Source organism: Hipposideros armiger, unplaced genomic scaffold (genome assembly GCF_001890085.2).
Source record: "Hipposideros armiger isolate ML-2016 unplaced genomic scaffold, ASM189008v1 scaffold_1484, whole genome shotgun sequence".
NCBI classification, from domain to species: domain Eukaryota; kingdom Metazoa; phylum Chordata; class Mammalia; order Chiroptera; family Hipposideridae; genus Hipposideros; species Hipposideros armiger.
Window position 1 is genome coordinate 113431 of NW_017732834.1, and position 25505 is coordinate 138935.

At 40.7% G+C, this 25505-nt stretch overlaps 1 protein-coding gene and 1 pseudogene across 9 annotated transcripts in view; one reads left to right on the plus strand and one right to left on the minus strand.

Annotated features, from left to right (window-relative positions):
• Nucleotides 1-11944: 11944 nt before the first annotated feature.
• Nucleotides 11945-13629, minus strand: LOC109377635 (transcription factor BTF3 pseudogene; annotated as a pseudogene).
• Nucleotides 13630-15833: 2204 nt separating this feature from the next.
• The window catches only part of TLCD4 (TLC domain containing 4), a 31378-nt gene continuing 21706 nt past the window's right edge, over nucleotides 15834-25505 (plus strand). For 2 of the 9 annotated variants that reach the window (XM_019634047.1, XM_019634045.1), the window contains exon 1: nucleotides 16207-16295. The gene's annotated coding sequence lies outside the window, so the exon portion shown is untranslated. The other 7 variants (XM_019634046.1, XM_019634050.1, XM_019634048.1 and 4 more) reach the window with 5 other exon arrangements.

The window sequence follows — 25505 nt, forward strand, 5'->3', positions numbered from 1 at the left end:
CCCAGAGCCTTCGCCTAGCACCTCCATCTAGTCTGTCTTTTCTTCTTCATTGTACATCTGCCTCCTTTTTTCTAATTATCTGCTGCCACAGAACTTTTTGTCCTTGATAAAAACACACAAATTGTGTTTTCACTCTTATCTGACTATACCCTTAACTTTATATGAAGAAAATACATGGCAAACCTCCTGTAAAATTCACATACATAATAATACATGCCATCTACCGTTTAGGAGGTATTTATGTACTTCCTCAAATACCTCTCAAAACCATCCTATGAACTTAAGTACTATTATTATCCCCATTTTGTAGGTAAGGGAATTGAGGCTTTCCCATGCTAAATCAATGCCGCTGGTACTGTGATTTGACTTCTGTGGATGTACAGTGGCCATCTAGTGGCTTCAGGAATCTAGTGATGTTACTTAGGCAAGGTACTCAGTGCAGAAAACATGTTACTTTAAGAAGAAGGGGATAAGAAGAATGAAATATACAAATGTGTTACTTAAAGTTAGTGTTATTTTCTCTTGGAAGTTTTGTGTACTATATGAATACACTTTACAACAATGATTATAGCACTTTTGCTGTGCCTTTTAACCTGGTTTTTCAGTGTCTCTGTAATTTATTTAATATCCTGTTCATCTTTCATCAACATTAGGTGCCCTGTTCATTGTTAGTCCCTTCTCAATTTGTTACAAATAGGCTTGTTAACTTACTGACAAACATTTTTGATAGAAATCTCAGATGACGTGGCTATTTCTTAAACTTAAGATTCCCTTCTCCCTAGCAGAACTCCAATGGCATCTTTGCTGGCTATTATTGTTTTGGAGCAATAAATCATCAAGTTGTTTTCCTCTGAGAAGAATTCTAGTAGCAGCTGTTGAGAGAATTGGTTTCACTTCACTGTAGTAGCAAGGTGTCTTTGAAACAGGGTAGGGTACTGAGGACAGGTTTGGATCAGACAAGCTGTAATCTGACTCATCTAGCTGGAGTAGCCAGGAAAGGAAGTCGTCCAAGGGTAGAGGGTAGAGTTGGGGAATGGGGAATGAAATAGGGAAACCAAGATCACTTCCACAAGAATAGCGTAAATATCAGACTTAAGGGGTAAGTGTGAGATTGTAAGTAAGAGAAGAGGCCAGGGATCTAGAATAAAGAAAATCAACCAAAAGAATAATATTGGAGACTCTTGACTCTTTGTGAAAGGAGATTATGTTAACTACTTTCATATATGTGTGTGTTAGACACACAGTAGGGACACAGCAAATGTTGGATAAACTGAATCCTTAACCTCATGCCATTCCTGAAATGGGCTTCTCTCTGTGCTCTTGGGATTTTGCTGTTTTGATAAATGTATCAATTTACTGTGTCTGAACAAGTCAAGCAGCATTGTTTATTTCTAAATAACCTACGAAAAAGAGCATTAGTAAGTATATTTAACATGTTCTTCCTTCAGAAAGACCTAACCTAGGTCTCAATGTATTTGTATCACATCAAAAAATTGCAACACACTACTGTTAATAACCACCACCATCATTTACTGGATACCTGCTAGATCTGAAGTACAGTAGCAGGCGCCTATCTACGTTCTTTCATGTAAGCCTTAGAATGACCCTATTATATTCATTTTACAGATGAGAAGACTCTGCCTCAAAGAGGTTCTCTTTCCAAAGAAGTCTTGATAAGTGGCAGTTTGTCTGACTTCATAACTTTTGATCTCAATAACTCTAGTCTTTGCTGCCTCATAACTGGCTGCCCTGCCTTCGATTTCTAAATCTTTGATATCCTCTTGCTCAAAATCCTTCATTATTTTCTTATGGCCTCCTGCACAGACTCTGCAATATTTACTTTGGCATAATTTGCCTTTCACAATTCCTGCCATCTTTAGTGACCTTGTCTTCTGTTTCTGTTTCCGTAAGTGCATATTGGGTTCCAAACATTCCTGTTTCCTGGGGACATGCCAAGCTCCTCCATGCTGCTGGGTTTGCATATTGTTTCTCTTTCTTCAGGGCGCTTTCTCCCTGTCAGCCTGGGCTTTAAAACCAGAGACCCAATTTCTAACCAGTCTCTTCTGGGAGATCTCATAATCTCTTTGGGTTTTGATTCTCCTATTCTTAAACTGAGATGATAGTTCCCACACATTGGAAAGAGGTTATCTGGGATCAGTTGTGGCTTTACCACTCACTGGCTGTATCATTTTGGGAAAGTAGCTTGATTTTGCTAAGCCTCAGGTATTTTATACTTCATGAAATAGGGTGATGGTTATTTAAAACATGATGACCCATAGTATGTACTCAGAAGAGCTATTATACAATTCTCCTGCAAGTTAAATAGGATTAACATATGTAATGATCTAGCACAATAATTGTTAGCACCCTGTAATTCCTTAGTGATTTCCTGCTCACCCTTCAAGATTCAACTCAAATTCACCTTTACAATGTTTTTTTCTGGAAGCAATCTGTACATTCTACGTATGGTTAGCCATTTTGTCAGTTGTGCTCATGTACCTGTATTTTCACTTATATCCCACATAATTATTCCCCCTACTGGAATAATATTTTAAAATAATTTTTAATTTTTCAATTACAGTTGACAGACAATATTGTATTGGTTTCAGGTGTACAACATAGTGATTAGACATTTCTATAACTTATGAAGTGATCACCCCAATAAATCAGTACCCATCTGACACCACACATGGTTATTACAATGTTATTGACTATATTCCTTATGCTGGACTTTACATCCCAATGACTATTTTGTAACTACCAATTTGTATTTCTTAATCCCTTTACCTTTTTCACCCTGCTCACCAAACCCCCTCTAGTCTGGCAACCATCAAAACGTTCTCTGTATCTATATGTATGTTTCTGTTTTGTTTGTTTGTTTATTTTGTTCTTTAAATTCCACATATAAGTGAAATCATATGGCATTTGTCTTTCTCTGTCTGACTTACTCCGCTCAGCACAATACCCTCTGGGTCCATCCCTATTGTTGCAGAAGGCAAGATTTTATTTTTATTTTATGGTTGAGTAATATTCTATTGTATGTATGTATCACCTCGTCTTTATCTGTTCCCCCATATCTTGGATATTGTAAATAATGCTGTAATAAACATATAAATGCACATGTCCCTTCGAAGTAGTACGTATTTTGGGTTTCTTCAGATAAATACCCAGAAATGGCGTTACTGGGTCCTTCTTTGTCTCTTATTATAGCCTTTGTTTTAAAGCGTTTTTTTTTTTTTCTGGTATAAATATTGCTACGCCAGCTATGCTCATTTATTTGTTTCCATTTTCATGAAATATCTTTTCCCATCCCTTTACTTTCAGTCTGTGGGTGTCTTTTGATCTGAAGTGAGTCTCTTGTAGGCAGCATATGTAAGGGTCTTGTTTTCTTATCCTTTTGGCTATACTATGTCTTTTGATTGTAACATCTAATCCATTTACATGGAAAGTAATTGTTGATAGATATGTAGCATTGCCATATTATTATTCACATTTTGTATCCTTTTTTTCCTTCTTCTTAAAGAAGTCACTGTAACATTTCTGGGTTGGCGCTTATGAACTCCTTTAGCTTTTTTTTGTCTGGGAAGCTCTTTACCTGTCCTTTGATTCTAAATGATAGCTTTGCTGTGTAATTTTGGTTGTACGTTCTTGCTTTTCATAATGTTGAATATTTCATGTCCATCCCTTCTGGCCTGCAAAGTTTCGGTTGAGAAATCAGCTGACAGTCTTATGGGTGCTTTTTTCTTGCTTCTTTTAAGATTCTTTCTCTTTAACCTTCGGCATTTTATTATGATGTGTCTTGGTGTGGGCCTGTTTGGATTCATCTTGTTTGGGACTCTGTGCTTCCTGGGCTTGTATGTCTATTTCTTTTTTCCAGGAAGTTTTTCGTTATTATTTCTTCAATATGTTTTCAATTTCTTGCTCTGTCTTTTCTCCTTCGGGTGCTCCTCTGATGTGAATGTTGGTATACTTGATGATGTCCCAGAGGCTTCTTAAACTATCCTCATGATTTTGGATTTTTTTTCTTTGTCCTGTTCTGTTTGGGTGTTTTCTGCTACTTTATCTTCTAAATTGCTGATTTGACCCCCTGCTTCATCTAATCTACAGTTGATTCCCTCTAATGTACTCTTCAGTTATTGTCTTCTTCATTTATGACTGGTTCTTTTTTATGTTTTCTATCTCCATTTTTATGTTTCATATCTCTTTGTTGAAGTTCTCCCTGAGATCATTGAACAGCCTTATAACCAGTGTTTGAAACTCTGCATCTGCTATATTGCTTGTCTCCATTTGGTTTAATCCTTTTTCTGGAGCTTTGTTCTGTTCTTTTATTTGGGATGTTTCTTTGTCGCCCCATTTTGGCTGCCTCCCTATGTTTGTTTCTATGTGTTAGGTAGGGTTGCTATGCCTCCTGGTCTTAGTAGAGTGGACATATGTAATAGGTGTCCTGTGGGTCCCAGTGGCACAGTCTCCCTGGTCACCAGAGCCAGTTTCTCCAGATGTGTCCTTTGTGTGGGATGTGTGTGCCCTCCTGTTGCAGTTGGGTCTTCATTGTTTGCACATCAATGGGAGGGATTGATCCTCAGGCTGATTGGTTGTGAGGACTGACTGTGACTATAGTGGAGGAGCTATTGTGCAGGGGCTGACCCTACAGAGCAGGATTCACTTTAGCAGAGCTCTGGTGCCTGCTCAGTTTGCTCTTTTGGTGTGTCATCTGTGGAGGTGGCCTGGTGGTGCTCTGGCATGGTCCAAAGCTGGCCAGCAGGCATGCTGGCCTCAGGACCGCCTGGGAGGGGCCCTACTGCAAATCAAGTTCAGCTTCTACCTGTGCCCTGCCCAGAGCCACTGGTATGAGCCACAAAGCGATCTGCAGATGTCTTCTACCCACGATAGGCTTGGAGGTTTCTGGTGAGAGAGGTTCAACTGTAAATCCAGGCTGGTGGTTGCTAGTACCAACCTTGGGGCTGCTTGATAAGAGATACGGGGCATGCCGAGGCCAGATGCTGCTTGTTTGGGGTTTGTGAACCTTTGAGAGATTTTAGGAAATTCTGTAGCATGAGCCAAGATAGGCAATTTGTATAGAAATGCCACTGGAAGTATCTTGGGTGGGCCTGAAAGTTGGGGGCAGGTGGTCTCAGGGAATCACCATGGCGTGTCAAACATTGTTAACCAAATTGGTGGAGACTCAGCTATTGTGGCCACTTGGGTCTGCATGCTGGGAAGAGGGAGGGCTCAAGAAAGAAACTGTTGGGGAGGGGGGTTGTCACTTTGAGGGGTAAAAAGTATGACTATTGCACTGTTGTACACCTGAAACTAACTTTATATATATATATATATATATATATATATATATATATATATATATATATATATATATATATATATATATATATGATGTATGTATATGGAGGGAAAATAAAACAACAGTATCATTTAAAAAAAGAAAAAAAGGAGAGAAGAAAAAAGAAACTGGATTCTGCCAGTATTTCTGTCTGGAAGAAAGCTGCCCCTGTAGCCCTCACCCTGAGCCAGACAATTCAGTTCCTCCGCGTATGTTTCTGGTGCCTTACAAGCTGCTACCTCAGAGCTGGAGCTCAGAGTGAATGAATCCATCAGCAAGTAGGTCCATGCATGGACCGTTTAGGAGGAGTCCTGAGACTCCAGCAACCCTCCATCTCCCTCGGCCACAATCTCTGCTAGTGTTTACAGTCAGAAGTTATGGGGAATTCTCTCCTTGCCACTGGAACTCTTGACTGGGGAGCCTGGTGTTGGCTGGGACCCCTTGCTTCTCCAGGGGGACCTCTACTACCTACATATCCCTCCCAAAATTTAACTGCCATGTGGCAGTGTGAATAGCCTGATTGGCGCCTCTGCCCCTCCTACCAGTCTTAAAATGGCTTCTTCTGTATGTTTTTAGTTGTGTGACTTTTGTTTAGGTAGGCCTCAGGTGATTCTCATAATGGTTGTTCTGTAGTTTAGTTGTTATTTTGATGTGGTCATGAGAGGATGCGAGCACAGTTTTTACCTACTCTGCCATTTTGACTGGAATCAATATTTTTTTTTACTTGGCAAAAAGCCATGTGATAACATTTTTTAAAACAAAATTGCAAACAGTCAAATGCATTACCCATCACAGAAGAGAGTCTGGAAACAGTATAAAACATCCTGCTTTTGTTTTTTAAACATACGTAGTTGGTTTATAGTGATAGAAGTTCTGTGAGAACTAAGAGATCTATACCCTGTAGTTAAATAATAGAAAAAAAAGTAAGACAATTAAAAGATCTATAGCAGGACCAGCCGAGTGGCTCAGTTGGTTAAGAGCTAGCTCAAGAGTTTGAGCTCTGAGCAACAGCGGTTCGATGCCTGGCCCGAGCTGAGCTGCCACTGAGCTGCCAAAAGGTGGCAGGATGGTTCAGCTAAAAAAAAAAAAAAAAGATCTATAGCATCCAGCATTTTGTTAATTCCCTATTTATAGCACCTATTTCTCTAGGTTAGAAGATGAGAATTGTAGAGCCTGTGGTGTATGCCTTGTACCACTAAGATAGGTGGGCCTGCTGTCTTCCTGACTCACTTTTCAGTCTCGCCATTTAAATTCAGAGCAGAAGGGCATACCTAGGAGAGCAACTTAGAAACTGGATGTGAAGTTCTCATCTCCTCAGATAGCCTGGACTCCTTGGGAACAGGACTGTTTTTTTATCCACCCAAACCTAGCGCGAATAGGTATTTGACCCACATTGGTTGATTGACTGAATGAGTACATTCATTGATAAATAAGTACAGGTCTCAGGGATTTTATAGTTAGTAGTACTACTACACTAGTACTACTACTATTGGGTAATGTTGATCGAGTATCATATGCCCAACACCGACCTAAGCCCTTGGCACTCATGAACTCATTTAATTCTCACAACAGCTCTATTAGGTAAGTATTATCCCTATTAAAACTTTTAAAATTATGAAATTTTGTTACCATTTTACAGATAAAGTAACTGAGGCTCAAAGAAATTTAATATACTGAAAGTCACATAACTAGTAAGAGGTGTAGAAAAATATTTGTGTTTCAGTAGAAAAATATGCATTGCCTAAAGGACGCCTTCCAGGTTCATCTGACTCCTGCCTTTCACTGCTTGATGTATTGTACATTTATTCTGGATTATCTGATTGAAACCTTTCATCATCTTTGAGTCATTTTACAACTCTATGTTCATGTGTGCTTTTCAGCTTCTCTTTTGAACAGGTTATAACATCTTCTTGGTTCTTCCTGGTTCCTGTATTGAATGAGTTAAATAAAATGTTTAACTTTTTCTTTTCTATCTGTATCAGAGTCATGATTTTAGCTTTTTCTGAAAATTATCTTTTAATAGAAATATAACTGAAATGCAACTCCCAGTCTGATTAATTTAAAGGTCCATTTCTGCAACTCAAAGGCCTTTAACTCTACTGTGTATTTTACTGGGGAGCTTGCTTTTAAAATGAGGAGTTTTGAGTTCCACCTCAAGAAACTCGTATTCTAGGGTTTTTGTTTTGTTTTTTAACAAGACTCCAGTTATTCTGCAGTTGGTCTGAAAAGCACTGCCTTGAATGACTCTATGATACTACTTGTTTAGTCGGAGAAATAAAATACTTGTACAAAGCAAGTCATAAACTAAATTTCAAAGAAGGAGAGAAGAGGAAGAGACAAATTCTGTCTGGAGGAATCTGTAAGTTTTCTGAAGAAAGTGACATTCGATCAGGGCCTTAACACTAGGAAAGCTTTTGACAGGGAAAGATATGAAGAAAAGACATTCTGTGTTTTGAAACGGCATGAGCAAAAGCAAGGAGGCAGGACAATGCATAGCATTTTTTGGGAATAACTTGTGTTTGAAGCTGGCTAGATTGAGCAAAGAACATGAGAGGCAGAGTGTGAATGGTAAAACTGCAAAGGTAAGGCTAACCTAGAATGCAGGACTTGAATGCCGTGCATTTATTTGATAGGCAATAAAGAGCAATAGCAAGCTTTGATTGGAGGTGAAAGGATAAGAAGTTAACAACAGTTGGTTAGAAAAATCCTAAGAAACATAGGTTGGAGAGAGAGGCAAACTGTGAATGACCAGGATAGGAAAGGTTGTGTGGCCACAAGGATTTGAAGTCTCTTCTATAATTAATGAATGTTAATAAATATTGATATTTGGTTGTGTGTGAAACATGTGGTATTAAGTACTGGGAGAAGATGGGAAGGAAATTACTAGTCTGATACATTGTGTGTAAAGGCTCAAAGAGGGAAGATGTCGGAGAGAAATCAGGCTACAGCAGGTATATGGGCCTAACCTTGGTGAGTGAAAAGGAAGGGTAGAGGAGGTAAATGTATGAAAGATCTTTAGGGAGTAGAATTGACAGAATTTGGTGTCTACTTGGATACAGAAGGCTAAGCAAAAGGGAGGAGTCCAGGAAAATTGATGGGTTGGGTGATTAGAGGCATGATGCCTCTATAAATGGAGAACAGTGAGAAAGAAGATGGGGGTGGAGAATGAGTTATATTTTATTGCATTTAAAGAACCTGGGAACACTGAATAAGTTGGATGAGGACCCACGGTAATGTTTTAAACAAAAACTGCCGTACCAGAAGCGTTGTGTGACACGGAACATTGTCATGATGGGGGATGAAGTAAAGACACTCAGGAGGGAGGACTTCTGGAGCTACTTCGGAGGGTGGCGGGAGCGATGGGGTGGGTGTGTTTGGGGCGGGGGGTGGGGTGGAGTGGTTTGAGGGGGATTGATGGCAGTGTGTCTTTTACCGTAATAAATTTTTTATTTAAACATTCACTGTATTTTTCAATCATACCTTGTATGCTAGCAAAATTTAAGCATCCAATAACAAGTTTAAAAAGATTAAAATAAATTGCTATATAAGAGATGAAACATTATAAAATGTTATATTTTTCTCATATATATATTTTATTTAATTAGTTCTATTAGTGATTACTATAACTACTACTGTTAACTAGTTCTGTTGTTTTGTTTAAATAGTAGCATTAATAATGTCACAGAATAATATATAATTTCAAATAAACATTTTTCATTCTTTTATGTTAAAGAAAAAAAAATTAAGAACCTGGGAACACATAGTAGGGTATTGGGAATATACCGTATTTCCCCATTTACAGTGGTTGTAGATTTTTTTTACTTCCATTTCCTGCTTTTTTCACGCTTGTGTTTTGCACTCATACACCACGGTATAAGACGCACCCAGTTTTTAGACCCCAAATTTTTTGAAAAAGTGTGCGTCTTATACATGGGGAAATGCGGTAGATCTGGACCTCAAGAAACAGTTTTAGGTAGCTAGTGTGTAAGTGGAGTTGGTATCAGATATTCCTTGGTAGTTTGGGGAAATAGGTAGGACAGAGTTAAGCCAAAGCTGAGGTCAGGTTCAAATTGGATGAGGCCATTAACTGGAGTGAGTGGAGCAAAAAAGGTTAATTGCAAAATTTAGAGGTCATAATTAAAGCAGAAAATCCCCTATGTTAGGTGCAAGGAGTCATCCAAACTTGGAGATAAAAAGAGCAAGGACTAAGAGAATGCAAGAGCTCACTGAGCAATGAGAGCAAAGAAAGTGGATCAAGTTGAAGAAATTTTTTTCCCAGGACTTATTTTAGAGATAGGGCTGTATTTGTTTGGAAGAACTACTTACTTTAGGTAAGCAGTGAAACTCCAAGGAGTTTAAGCAACAGAAGACACACATTCAATTCCCATGTAGGGAAGAAGAGAGAGAGGAACAGAGAGAGCTGGTGGGAGGTCACTCAACTTCTCAGGAACCCCTTCATCTTATGTAAAGTTGGGGGAAATCACGAAATTCTTGGAGATAATTTTCTATGGAAACTAGTGGAAGGGCTGAATTTTGGGTTCAGGCTGATAAAGTGTTAACAGGGCTAGTGAGTTAACTCTGTATTTTTATACTGACTTCCAAATTCAAAGAATGATTGTTTTTTTATTGTTGTAATGGTCATTACAAACCAAAGAAGGGCAGATCTACAAAAAACACTTCTGAATTATTTAGGAGACACGTGGTTTTGAACTTTAGCTCTTCAGAAGTGACCCCTTATTTGTGGGGGATATGTTCCAAGACCCCCAGTGGATACCTGAAACTGTGGCTAGTACCCAACACTATATATACCAGGGTTTTTTCCTATATATATATAACTATGATGAAATTTAATTATAAATTAGGCACAGTAAGAGATTAATAATAAAACAATTATAAAATATATTGTAATAAAATTTATGTGAATGTGGTCTCTCCCTCCCTCAAAATATTTTATTTTACTGTACTTACCCTTCTTGTGATGTGAGATGATACAGTGCCTATGTGATGAGATGAAGTGAGGTGAATGAGACATAATTAAGTAAAATAGGGCTACTTGAACACAAGCACTGTGATATTGAGATTGATGTTCTGATAACGGAGACAGCTACTAAGTGACTGACGGGTGGGTAGTGTATACAGTGTGGATATGCTGGGCAAAGGGATAAGTCATGTCCAGGGTGGGACAGAGTGGGACTTGCAAGATTTCATCAAGCTACTGAGAATGGCATGCAATTTAAAACTTATGAATTGTTTATTTCTGGAATTTTCCATTTAATATTTTTGAACTGTGGTTGACTGTGGGTAACAAACTGGGGAAAATGAAACTGTGGATAAGGGGGACTACTATATTTGTCCCCTCCCCCTTCCAAATCAATATAATAAATGTTGAATCTAGACAGTTGATATTTTTAGCTGTTGGTTATATTTACTTTTATTCCAAGAATTTCTTGTATGGCTGTCAATCGATTTATGCAATTGTTTTAAAAGTTGCCAGTGATGCTCTTACAATTTGCATTCTTTGTTGAAGAATTAACAAGTTGGATTAAGACAAAGTGAATTGAAACGGAGTTCCTTTTACCTCTGCGCTAAACATTAGGACTCCTTTCCCCTTCTGTACTGGTAGAATACTGTGTGCATAAAACTGTTAAAAGTCAAATCCTGATAATATTTAAAATGTCATCTGGTACAGGACTTGCTCTACAAACCAGAAGGCATTTCTCTGTAGGATCTCTAAAAGGAAAGGCAAAGCAGTTCTTTAAATCACTTGATTCCCTTTTATTAACTTTAGGTAATTGTTCAGGATAAAAAATGAGGGGAAATATATCATTCTGCTCTTTTCCTCTCTGGAACATGGGGTATCAGTTAAGACTCTCCTCTAGCCATAGAACTTCAAACTCCTCAATGAGTTCCTTGACAAGCTAAGAAAAGTGGGAAAAATATGTGTGGGGAGAATAGATGCAGAGCACCCACCTGGCAGGGTGTAGTGTAATGCGCGAAGGTATGTAAGATAGGAACCTTGTCTTCAAGCAACTTAAAATCCAGGTGTGTTCATTGATCTAACGCCCAGAACAGCTGGGAGACTCTAAACTGTGCTTTGGACTCTGATGTACCATAATAATGTTATCTCTTCTACTGGTGATGGGCTTTGATAATTAGACAATTGTTCAAGTAAGCTGAACTTTCGATGAAAATGTGATTTCATTTATTTCTCAATTCAGAAAGTATTTTTTTTTTGTTTTCTGATTAATGACAGCAAGAGAGGCAAATTAGAAGGTGTGGGAACGCAGCTGGAGCAAAGAAGACTGGTTGGAGGTGGTGGCTTTGATGCAACACTGAGTGCTTCTGTTGGCCAAGAAAGGAGTCAGAGGTGACTCCCAGTCCTTGGTGGTGGCTTGGCGGATCATGTAGCTATGCAAAAAGATAGAGAACCACTGCTGATAATTTTTCCTCTGCAAACTGGTTATGCCAAAGGTCCAGATTCTGAAGACCTTGACTTCCACCTCTAAATGTTTAGAGGAAAAGTGAATTTCATATCTACATCAAGTCATTTCTATGCTAAAAAATTCTGGCACTTCATTTTAATTTGGTATGTATATTATTTTTTATGAAATGCTTGATTTGTATTTGATTGGAAGAATTCATAGATTAAGTTAAATTTTCTTATCCTGATGGTCTTTCCATTATTGATATTATAGTTTGTAATGTTATACATGTATAGTATTAATAGTTAAACTTTTCCTTAGCCCACATTTCTTTTCTCCTTACTTTTTGGCTATTAAATGTTATGTTAGCATTTTGGGATACTCCACATTTTATTATGGGATATATTTGACAAAGTTTCAAGACATTGAATTGTAACAGTCTTCCAACATTATTTTTTACCTCGTACTTTCTTTTTTTTTTTAACTAGGCAAAGAACTTTATTAACCTTTGTTTCAAACTTTATTCCCAAGCTTCTGTACCTTAATTAGCTGCAAAGAATGATTTGTGTATAAACAAAAACTGAAAAGAGCTGCAATGTCCTAGGGGCTTGGGCTTAAAAATATTAGAGGTTGTGATTTTATCAGATCCATGAACAAAATTTTAAAAAGCAGTCATAAAATAGCAGCTCCCAGTAACTTCTTCAAGTTTTATCTTCTTCAGAAGTTGACTCAATTCAGTTTGCTTCATTCTGGGAAGCCTCGTCAAAATTCTCCACAGGATCTGGAACTCACCATCATCATCTTCTCTGCTAACAAGTGGTGCTTTTCCAACCCCAGATGGTTTGGGCAGAGCTTCGGCCAATCTCCTTAAACTAGTCAGACTTCCTGCACCGAGCTGGTTTAAGATGCTGGATAGCCTTCCTGTCAGCTGTTTGGTCTCAGCGTGGCCTGTGATGGTGATAGCGTTTGCTGCCAGAGACGTTTGAACTTCACGGTTGTTAAAGTGGATCACTGTTTCTTGGTTTGTGAACATATTCACCTCTTCAGTACCAGTGATATTGTTTACCCCTAACTTCTTTAAGGAGAACTGAAGTTTTTCATCATCTGCTGTAGCTGTTCTGTAAACCACCTTCTTTCTGCGAGCGTTTCCTTTCCCACAAATGCGCACTTGGCCTGCAGTTTGGCGAGTTTCTTCTGGTTCATGATAGGTTCTTTCATCTTGTTGGAGAGGAAACGGGGTCATGCAGGGGACTAGGGTTGGCACTCTGGGATCTTGGGCAGACCAGCTGAGAATCTACCTGGCACCCTCTATCAAGGAGACTTTGAAATTCGGAGACTAAAATCATACCTTTCCTTGTGGAAAATAAATCCCCATGAGGTGATTTTAAAAAAAATTTAAAACTAGATTGTCTTCTTTTTACAATAAACAACTTCTTATTATATTGCAAAATATAACAAAAGTATTTTGAAAAGAAATGGCAATGGGTAGTTTTTTTAAACTGTTAGTTACTAGAGGCAAAAATGTTTTATTTTTACTAAAATGCAAAGAATGTAGGCTTCAAGATTAAGTGGAATATCTGAATGCAGCATATGTGTTTTCTAAATAAATAATAATTATAACTGTCATTCTTGATGTTTTTAAGTTCTCATATAGAGTGTCTAAAACAGGAACTTCAGTTAGTGATGAACATAATTTAAATGTATGGAGTGGATTGATTTATAGTAACATTGTGTGAACAATAGTCATAGTAACATTAGGAGATCAATTTGGGACATATAAGGGAGATAATATGTTTATATATTAAAAATAATGTCATGAAAAATTGTTCTTGTTTTTTCTTTTTAGTTATTTTTAGGATAGTTCATATGTTCATTTGAATTTTCACTTAATGTATTACTTTTGTTAAAAATAAAAATTATTTATATATTTATTTATACACACTTATAACATATCAATTATAATTTACATTGATTATAATTTATTTAGAATTTATAATAATTTATATTAAATTATGTTATAGGAAAAATATCACACAAAATAAGATAAGCAAAAGAACACAAAAGACATAGAATCTCACCCACTCAGACATAACCACTGTTAATATCCTGAAATAGTTTCTTCTTGAAAAATTCTGTAAAGCAAATGAAAGTACTTTTAAATACGCAAAAAAACTTACAAAAAATTCTTGATACACTAAAACTACCAATAAAGAAAAAAGTAGTATCCGAGGTTATTTATTTGAGACTAAGGCAACCTTTCTTATCAAAATGTTTGGTGTCATTTTGGTTATATCTTCACTAATGGAGAAGAGTGGAGGGAGAATTGAGGCGGTTTTCTAAAATACTTTAATTATCCTGTTGTTTTAGAAATAAGCAGCTTTTGGTCTCAGTTTCCCAAAAAGTTATCTCTGTTTAGAAGTTTAGGAATTTTTGTAAACAAATTTATCAAGAAAGTTTGCCTCAAAAGAATTTTTGTATTTTTTTTCTCTTTAAGCTTGGATAAATAATTTCATTTTCTCTGAACTGTTTCTTTGAACTGTTTTAATGAACAAAAAATATAAAAAACGCAATTTATTTTGATATATTTAAAATGCAGAAAAACTTCAGATAGTAAATACAGAATCAGAGGGAACTGTCCATGGAAAGGGAGTATTGGTAAAACAAAGTTAAAATTTTTTAAAGATTTAGATGTGAATAATGAAATAGATATTTTAAAGAATTAAGCTCTATTAAAATATTGAGGGCAAGTATGCAGTTGTTATATTCTTCTACCTCCTAAGGTCATTGAGTTTTGATTAATTTAAAAGTTTCAAAATTCACAAGCTAATATTTACTGAATTCCTTTCCTATCTCTCAGGCCTTGTCCTTGATGTAGTCACTTACATGCTCTGTATAATTTCAAAACAACCCTGAGGATTTGATGATTCATTTGTAGACTCCTAACCTGAAGGATTATTGTGGAACATAGAGTATCCTGGATTTCTGTGGGCTTACTTGGCCTTGGCCAGTGCTGTGGGTGTTAGAGAATATGCATATCAAAGATAATGATGGTGCAATTAGGAAAAAACAAAGCAACTGTCAGTCTCCGGAGAAAAGCATAGGAGCGAGTATGGAGGAGGTAGTCTTGATGCGTGGTCCTGAGGTGGCATGTGCAATCTGTACTTGCTGGACTGACCCCACAGATGTGCATGTTCAGCTGCCCTGCCCACGGAGAGTTATGAAGTAGCTACATGAGTGCATAAGGCAGGTATTGGGCAAGACAAACTTGTCAAGGATTACGCACATTGTGGCCAAAGGGCACCTGTGCTCTGGTGTGTCCTGAGAGTCTTGGGGAGAAAAAGGGGAGGGAACATGCACTTGAGGGTGGGGGGCTGCAAAATCTTCCTTCCTGCTTGACTGCAGGGTTTTGTCTTTTCTAAGTCAGGCTAAGGTCCATTTGCCAAAACTGGGCTCTTCAGAGGTAAGTGTGCATTATTAGCCCCATTTTACAGATGAAGAAATTGAGCCCAGTGAGATTCAATTGAAGTGTGTGTGTTTGTGTGCCTATACAAGTAATATACAGAGTGTGCCCCAAAAATGTATACACATTTTAAGACAGGAAAAGACTTAAAATTGTAATGCTCACTATATACTGATAACAAAAGATGAATACAAGTCACGTTTGACTTCTGCAATTACAAGAGGTGCTCAAAGTGGTTACCAACAGTATCCAGACACTTCTGATTATGGCAAACTACTGCTTGAGCAACGTTGACTGAAGTGTCCACTTGTATACATTTTTTTGGCACCCCTGGTATGTATTAGGTAAGATATATTAACTATTGATAGACATTTCTTACAAATAACTGCCCTACGTTATAAATAGTGGTGTTTACTAAATAATTACCTAGAACTTACCTCTTTCCAAAACAGGATTTGTAATTTTTGTAAATTATGACGGCCTAAATATACCTCTTTATTATTTTGTTTTACTCAAAACAACTTTTTCTTGTTGATCCAGAACACTTGGACGTTTTTGAGCCTATATTTAGCCGGTCAGAAGAGCTACTGTTTAGTGGCAAACTTTATGCTCTGGGCCACTTGAAATTCTGAGCTAGCACCACAAATTCAAATCCTACTTCCGCACCCTGACAGCAGAGGGGCTCCGAGTGTAGACGGAGTGCTGGTGCATTCTCCGGGGTGTTTTTCAGAACCTCGGAGGACGCTGCTCGGAGAACGTGCCTCTTGCACACGTGCCCCCTATCCACTGTGGAAAGCACCTGCAGCCCCAGGGAAGAGTGCGGCGGGACAGGCCTTTGGCCAAGTCAGATGTGGCCGGAAAAATCAATAATTGCGCTGTCATCTCCTTTCTGATGATGAAACCATACGCTCCATTTGGGAATTTAAGGCAGAATGTAAACTCATAATCTGAAAGGACTTCTGGTGACGTGGCGAGCCCAGGTACCGACCGCTGTGGAAACGGACTCAGGCCGGTCCCCACTTGCGGGCTCTTGTTACTCGCTTTGGACAGCCAGGCGCCGTCCGCTGTTTCCCGGGTGAGGGTGCTCTTGTAGGATCCCCGCAGTCCGCCTCGGCGGTTCTCGCCTCCCAGCCCTTTCGGGGACCCGGTTTCCAGCCCCCCAAAGTCGGCCCCGCCGCCGGCCTCGGGGCCCCGCCCACTCTGGCAGGGGGTCGAAACCGCACCGAGCGCAAGCGGGAGCCGGAGCGGGGTCCGCCGCGGCCCCTTTAAGGAGCCGCGCTGCGGTAACCCGAGCCCGCAGTCCGGGCGGGCTTGGCGGCAGCTGGACCTCTGGGACGGCTACCGGGCTCCGCCGAGCATCTCGCGGGCGGGCTCTGGCCGGCGCCAGCCCTCGGGCCAGGCCGGAGGACCAGGCGCCTGGAGCCCGGCCGCGCGCAGCCGCCGCGCGCACGCTAGTCGCCCCGGGACGCGGCACAGGTGACGCCGTTTGCAAGGCTCGGGGAGGAGGGCGGGTACGCTTGGCCCCGCGGGTCCCCGCCCCGGCCTAGTGCGGCCAGGGCTCTGGAGGCCGGGGGCGTCCCAAGCGCGAGGGGCTGCGGCGGCTCCAGCAGGTGCGTGCGGCGGCGCAGCATCCTTCGGCCCGCGGGCTGCTCAGGTGGGGTTCTGGCCCGCGGCCCCCGCCCGCCCGAACGCCTCCGCGAGTCCCACTCGCGGTTCCCGGGTTGCCTGGGGTGGCTGCCGGGTCTCAGCTCAAACCGGCGGGTGCTTTGGGCACCAGGGAAAGCCTTCTTAGTAGAGGCCGATCCACAGTCAGGTGCATCAAGTGGGTAAGTGCCCCCCTCCACCTCCCCCTACCAAATGAAACAGGAAGCTTTTATTCACCTTGGCAGTGCTCAAGCGGGTCTCATTTTTAGCCACCAAGTACTGAAGAGTGTAGTTTAAAGGGACTGGGCTCAGAGTCAGAGGCCGACACATTGGGTTTCTGTTTCCAGCTCTACCGTTGTCACCCCGGGCAAGTTGATTAAACTAAGCGCCTTGGTTTACCTGACCATGAAATGGGATCCGTAATGCTAGCCTTTTCATACAGCCCCAAGACGGTAGGTCTGCCCCTGAAAACACTTGGAGTTGTGTAAGTTCATGAAAGAGTCACTGTTGATGGCCAGTGTTTGCTTAGTTGTACACATCTGAGTGTTAATGTGGTGCACACTTGTATGTGAAATTAAAACTTGCTCTTCAAGAGTGATCTTTAACAGTGGTTAAATGAATCCGATACCAGCTGGGGACAAGATGGAAAAGTTTGTGTGGATGTTAGGAGTTGATGTGTGAAGTAGGAGAAAAGCTGTCATTTTAGTAAAATCTTTACTCAGTCATAAATGGAGTTGAGGAAAGTGGCTGTTGGAGTGTGTGTGTTTCAAGAGATACTGCTGTGTGAGCACATGCTATAGATCAGGATGCAGGGTCCTCTTTGTGTGGTCAGTTAAAGCAATAGTGGTGGAGAATCCCAATTCTCTTTTAACTGCTATATGTCAAGTAGAGAATTTCCCCCCCTTGTTTGTCTCTTGTTAAATTCTATGGGTGAAACTAAATGAGAAAAGTGTATCCTTGCCCACACTAGGAGATTGGGAACAATGGCAGGAGGAACCACAGATTTTAGTGTATTTGCCACCTCCTTCCTGTGCCATCACATGATCCAGCGGATACTCTATTTTGAGGGTGCTTCTTTTTTCCTACCCCTGCAACTCCTTTGGCCACATTACTTCCCCCCAGAGTTCAAGTGGTTGTGATCTTGCATGAGTTTTATCTGTCTAGAGCTGGATGTCTCACACCGGCTGCTTAGCCAGTTATAATTATTTACACTGTGAGCTATTCCTATTCCTTTCACTCTAAGCCTTCTTTACAATGATGGAAAGAATAGTGACTCTGCAGTTAAAGGCATGTACCTGGAGGTGCCTAGGAATGGCAGTGGTCAAGGGGCTGAAGTTTTATAGCAAACTTCAAAGAAGTGGGGTCTTCTGAATGGACCCTAGAGTATGGATGCAAGAGTTGGCCTACATTTTCCTTCATTTTCTAGACTCTCCATTGGAGAGGGATTCATCAAGAGCGATTATCAAGGTAAACGGAGGACTTGGGAGCAAGGAGCTATCAGAAATCGAACTCAGTGCTAGATTGATTAAAAGCGTTCGCAGCATAAGAGTGGGGAGGAGGAAGTGGCGACTAGGGAGGGAACGGAGGGCCCTCCCAATAACCAGAGAGGTAGGAAAGGAGTCCTGGGGAATGACGGAGTTGGTGTCCTAGGTGTGACTTGCTCTTCTGTCCTGTTCCCTTTGAGGGTGTGTCTTGCCCTTCAGAGCCTAGCACAGCTGCCCTATATATAGCGCTAGACCTGTTCACTCCCCTCCCTCGGTGCTAGAAAGGAGGTCCAGCGTTTATGTCCCTCCCTCAAAGCCCGCATTCCACATAGGGGAGGAGGAACTGAAGGTTCCTCTAAGAAGCCTTCAGACATCCATACGCCCCCACACCCTTCTTCTCAAATTACTGTCCCATATTTACAGATGAAGATGGCTGAGAAAAGTCCATAAGAGGATACAGAAAACTTTTTTTTTCCCCCTGTAGAGGAAGGTAATGAATTAACTGAGTGAGAATTGTGGGCGACTGAACAAGAGTGGGCAGGACTGGGGGCGGACTTGTGCTGGACAGCTTGTGTCCTTGTCCTTTGGGGAGCAAAGGGTGCCTCTGCACTTGTACCCTCACCATGTTGTGCTTTCCCTCTTTCCATTTGCCTTGTGAGAGGAGGAGTGTACCAGGATGGGGGTGGAGTGACCATCTGCTCTCAAGGATGGGAAACAGACTTTAGGTCAGCATTAGGGATGAGCTATGTTCACCTGGTATGGGTACCAGACACTGGGCGTGCTATCCCTGAGGATGCGTTACATCAGGAAAGTAAGGTGAACTGTGTAAGAAAACCTGAGGCGTTTCAAGAGCGACTTGGGTGGTGTTTTTTTCTTGTTGGAGATGAAAGGGAGCTCACAAAGAAATGGAGTCCTACTGCTCTGAGGTTTGTTATGCATAGTGAGACAGTTGGATGTGCTACAAGCAATTCCCAGGCCTGAAAAGAAGGCAGGAATAGCAAAGGAATTTTTTTTTTTTTTTGCTTGGAACATTGGTCTGTTCAAGGAGAAGGCAGCCCTGTAGATACATGAGAAGAAGCTTGTGAATCACTGTACAAGGCTCAGGTTTGTGAAAGCAGCTGATGAAGAAGAAGTCTGGAAGTCTGTTCAGAGCTTGAGCCGCATGAGGAAAGGAGCAGCTGAGCAGTGGGACCAACAGCAATTGCGGCGGTCTGAATAGATGGTAGACAAAGGCTTGTCTAAAGCAGTGTTTCGGACATTTTTGGATTACATCACAGGGCAAAATGCATTTCTACCTTGAGACCCAGGACAAGTTGGCTGATGCATGTAGGCCATGTCTACTTTCATCCGCTGGATAGGGAGCAAAGAAGTTCTTGGTGCGGAGCGGGTGGATGGGTGGGTGGCTCACAGCGCCCCGTCCAGCTTTGAGAAGTTTGTGCATAAGAAAAGGATGGAATGTATTGTTTCCAAAGCCCATTTGCTGATCTAACTTGTTAGGCAGTTGCCTGCTTGCCTCCCAAGGAACTGGAAAAGTATAATATTCTCATTAAAAGGGTTGGATTGTCAAGACTTCCTTGGACATCTATTTCAAGATCTACAATCAAACTGGAATCATCATTCATAGACTTGGGATTGCCAAAAAAGCTTCTTGGAGAAATAGGGAGGCAGCACTCAGCATCCTTGAGCGGATTCCAGTATTTCTGCACTGGAGGTAGTTGAGGGCAGAGTCTATCTGCAGGCCTTTGGTTTTCTTTTTATAACAATGAATATGGGTTTTCTTTTTATAACAATTAATATCTGACTCCCACACCTAGCACGCTCACCAGTGGGCAAGAACAACAAAGTCTGGAGGAAATGTACACAGGTATCAGAGTTCACCCGGTTGCTTGGTTACTACTTGCTGTTATCATCCACATACTGACCTAGTTGGATCCTCCCAGTGACCCATCCCTTCCTTGTCTGATTTTCTTACCTTAGCTGATGTTTTCAGAGTTTAACTTGACCTCTCCTCAGCTGTCTGGTGTCTGTCTAATGCTTCCATGCCTGTTTTCTCTGGGGGTGTCTTGAGCCCCGGAATTACGGTGCATGCCTGCCTGCCTATTCCAATAGAGCCCATGTTTGGATCCTGGCCTGTGCTGTATTACCGTCCACTGTATCTTGCTTCCATGGCCACCCTAGAAATAACTGTACATTGATGGGTTTGTACGTTGGTTTTGATTTAGCTTTTAAATTTGGGGGACATGGAGAAACAATCTTGTTAATTTAATTAGCTTTCTCCAAATAGGCCTTAAAAACTTTTAAACAGTACACTTTGAGGCATAGAAAACTTCTCTCTACATGATATGTATTTATTTGTGGAATAGGAGGAAGAAGGAATTTTCATTTGATGAAAAATTTAGAACAGATTTTTAAAAACCATTTACAAACTGTTACATTTTAGGGACATAATTCCCTAAACTAGTCTTGCCCAGTTAACATATTTTGCTCTAAAACATGTAAAAATAGTGAGACAGTTATGAATTGAAATGCTTTATCATTTGTTACATGCTATTTTAAGGACTTATAAAGATGACATCTGTGCACCAATTGAGAAAGATTCTGGGCCTTTTCATATTTTAAAACCCTGCAGGAGTGTCACTTAGTAGATCAGTTTCTTACATGCTTTGTGGAAGAATCAGGGCAAGATAAAGGCTGTAGGATGGGAGGCCGAGTTGTCTGAAGGGAAGGCCTAACTGCTCGGAGTGTATCCTAGCTAAGTTTCTCCGAACCACACTCGTAAGGCGCTGAGCATTTTTTGAGGACCTGAGAATGCTTTATAGCCTCAAGTCTCTCAATGTTTTCTGCAGTGTTTTTTTTTAATTTTTAAATTAGAAAAGTGAAACTTGCTGACTATAAAAAACATTATAAACAACCAATACTCAGAGAAGGAAAGTTCACTGCTCCCCGTTCCCTCAACTCCCACCTTCTTTGATTTCACTCCCAAACACAACCAGCTATCAGTTTTGGGGGTATAGCCCTTCCACTCTTTTTCTCTACAAATGCCAAAATGTGCCCAGTTATGTATTTATGAAAAATTTACGATTTCACAGCCTGTGTTTTTTCACTCCACGGTATGTGATAGGCATTCTTCTGTATCATCTTGTTCATTTAAATGTCTGTGTAACCTGTGATAGCGTAGCTGTATGAATATATTTAACTTTTTGTTTATCATTGGACCTTAAGGTTTTTTCTAATAAAGCTGCAGTAAACACCCATGTACATGCATCCTTTCACACCTATGTGAATTTGTTTTGAAGATAAAAGATAACATAGTATACTGCTTATTGCATAATTCAGGTAACATAGCACTATCAAGATTTGCATATTCTGTCATTTAATTCATTGTCACTCAGTAGTAAAAGCATAGCACTAGACACTATAGGGATTTCAAAGTGTGGTAATGTGCAGCAGCTCTTGCTTATAAAGAGGTCCCTATCTAGAGTAGGGGGATGAGGCATACACAATGACTATACTATCTTTAGTTTTATTTATACCCTCCTTTGTTCCAAAACCAATTTGGGATGGCTTACAAAGATGCATACGTATGACAAGATAAAGTAAATTTAGGGTAAGAAAAAAAAATACATAAAGGAAAATAAGATGGAGGTAGGAGTGAGTTTGGTTAGTGTACTCTGAAATACTGTTCTCTTCTTCCTGGAAGTGCTGGTGATAAGCTTTCTAGCAGCTGAAGAGAAGCGCCAACAATCCATCACATGCTTCAAGGTGTCCAGAAGAGAAACCAAATTGGAGAAGCCCATCTAGTCCTGATTCTAGGAGGGAGGAGAAAAATCTCCTTTCGATTTTCATTAAGAAAACACAGCATTTACAATGGCCAGCATTCTTAATGACACTCCCAATAAAGTACAGTGAAACCCAGTGCCTTTGCATTTTGAGGCATTTCACATTCTGTTCCTTGGTGCTGGCCAGGGATGTCATGACTTAGCACTGCTCAGATTAGGCTGAGGTGTAAGTTCATGCATTTAAGTCAGAAACAGCTTTATGAGGACCTAAAGGGTTACATGACCAATGTAAACAGCAATCCAATATTGTTTTTGGGCACTTTTTTCCACCTTGGTAGTACAGAATATATCATTGTAGTGGGATTTTTGTGAGTAGAACCAATTTGCCCAAGAATACTAGGATTGCAATTAACAAACGAAGAAGTGAGGCTGTTTAGATGGCATTAATGTATTAGAACTATAATAATGACTGAACAAAATATTTTCCTTTGAAAAAAAAAAAAACAAAAACAAAACTCTGCACTTGGTCCATGCAGAAAGAATGGTACTTGTTCACATGGATCAACTAACTCCACAAGTTAGAAAGGGTCAGAGCCACCATTCCAAGAAGTCTTTTCAAGCTTAGAATTGTTAATAAGTTGTATAATGTGAAAGTGTAACCAGGACTTAGGAGTTGACAGGTTGGGGTCACTTGACCCAATTTCATAAACCTGGGAAATGTTCGACTTCCATGAACCACCGAATCTGAGCTTCCATGACCACATCCATTTAAATCTTGCCTTGGGAACAATGCCCCAGACAGTTCTTTATTACCAAGTCTATGGGCCAAGCTTAGGAACTTTTACAGGATTTACCCTGAATTGGAACATGAAGTTTGTAGTAAATGTTAAACTTGAGACCACCTGAAGCCACATCTGATATGTTTTACACATCACCCTACTAACCTGTGAAATGGTTCAAGGAAACATGTATGTCAGTGTGTTTAGATTTTTTGGTTACCTGATAGTGTCAAACCAGATACTGAATCAGGTAGATAAGTACCATGTTTATTGGAAAATAGTGCAGCTGGAATCAGTTTGAGGCAATGGCAGTCTTATGGGAGGAGGTCAAGAAGGGAAACCACTTTCAAGGTACCTCAGGTAGAGTTTTAAGTGGCTTTTAGGTAACAGGGTAAAAGTCCTCTTAGGAAAATTTAAAACTCCTTGCTGTCTTCTCATTTAAGCCACCAAATTCCCCAGTCAAATCATAGGTATAGATAAGCTGCAGGGGCTCTAGGTCAAAGGTTAAAGGGAAAGGGGTGATCGTGTTGCTCCAGATACAGACTGACCTATCCCTCTGTGACTTGTCATCGGAGAGGCAGGTGTAACATTTCTTGGTTGGGAAAGGGTAGATAGTAATCATAAGCATTGTCCTTTCTTGAGTGGTGTTTTGATCTATTGCTGAATAACAAACCATGCCAAAATCTAGTGGCTTAAAACCCTGATTTATTATTTTTTATGATTCTGTGAGTGGCTGGGCAGTTACTCAGTTGGTTATTGGCTCGCTCATGTAGCTGCATTCAGCTGGAAGGTCAGCTGGGTTGGGAGATCCAAGATGGCTTGCCCCTGTGGCTGGTAGTTGGTATTGAGTGTTGCCTGTCAGCTGGGCGGCCTCAGTTCTCCATGTGGCTTCTTATCCTCCAGGAGAGGAGACAGGTTTCTTTACATGGCAATCTCAGGGCAGCACTTTCACATGGAAAGTGAAAGGCAGATGCTGCAAGGTCTTTTGAGGCCTTCCTAACTCCTTTTTGTAGCTTCAGAACACACCTACTCTCTCTTCTGGCGTATTCTGTTTGTCAGCAGGTAGCAAGGCAAACCCAGATTCCTGGGGGCAGAGACATAGACTTCACCTCTGGATGACAGCAGTGGCAGTGTCCTATTGCAAAAGAATTTATGGCCATTAAATGATTTATCACAGTGGCTACTGTGCTAGGTGCATTTAACTCATTTAAGCCACGTAACCATCTTGTACCGTAGGCCTTTTTATCCCCATTTCATAGACTTTGAGGGTCAGAGAGGTCATGTTCTTGCCCAGTGCCACTTGGTAAATACTGGGACTAGGATTTGATTCTCGTCTCTCTCTACCTGAATGGAATTTGTCTTAACTCAACAGGAGGGAGAGATTTACTAGTTGTTCTTTAGCCCCTCTAACCCATTTAATACCGTCTCTTGTTTCCTGTGGGGAGCAGGCAAACAAGAGAGAAATAAAGGCAGGCCAGCAGAGTCCTCCCTCTGCCTCTTGCCTGCATCCTATGGACTTTCTCAGGGGTAATCAGATTGACTGTTTGGAGACAAGAAGGACCTCTTTGTCTCCTTAGGTTCTGACTTCCTAGGTTGCTTGGCAGATGTCCCACTGATTCCTTTAAAGAAAGAACAAAACATATTTGGAAAAATCTTGCCCTGTCCAGCTTTTCCTTGATTTCACAGTGTTGGCAGAAAGCCAAGAGATGTCCCAAGCCAAAGGCTCCTTCTGTGATCCCTCCAGCAAGGGACTAGGAAATAAGCAGGGGCTATGGAAATAAGTTCATCAGAAGTTGAGCAGAACCTCGTTTCTCTTCCTGATTCCCCCCCCCCAGGTGATGGGGTGCCACCCCATCCCTGCTTCTGCTTCAGGGCCCCTCACTCACAGAGACTCCCTTTGAGGCTTAGGGAGGGTGTTGCATTGAAATGTTGATTTTCTTAAAGATGGGCCCTCAAATTGTCTAAGCTTTCAACCCTTTACTTTTTATTGTGTCAGGTTCCGTATTTGTGTGACTTTCCAATGACTCTTGTCTCCTGGCTCGAGACATTCTGGTTGATAGAAAATCCAGTGGCTGTGGCTGTCATCGGAACTCATAGGTTTCAAAAACAAAGACTTCTTTATAGCCGTTTTAAGTGGGGTGAGATGCTACATTTATCAAGTGAATAAAATGTGCCATCTGTACTCTGAGCCTAAAGTCCCTACAGAATGAACTCCTGAATTTCCTAAGGGGAGAATACTTCAGCGGGTTGGGAGCTGGGAAGCAGCAGGCAGTGGGGAAAGCTGGGGAAGAGGCCTTTTCCCACTGTCACTTCCCTTACAGCCACCACACTTCTTGTCAGGTGTTATGAAAAGCAATTCCACTCTTGGGTATCTATCTATCTACCCTGAAAAACCTAAGACATTAATTCGAAAAAATATATGCACCCCGATGTTCATTGCAGCGCTATTCACAATAGCCAAGACTTGGAAACAACCGAAATACCCATCGGTAGACGACTGGATTATGAAACTATGGTTCATTCACACAATGGAGTATTACTCTGCTATAAAGAAGAAGGAAATTGTCCCATTTGCAACGATATGGATGGACCTAGAGAA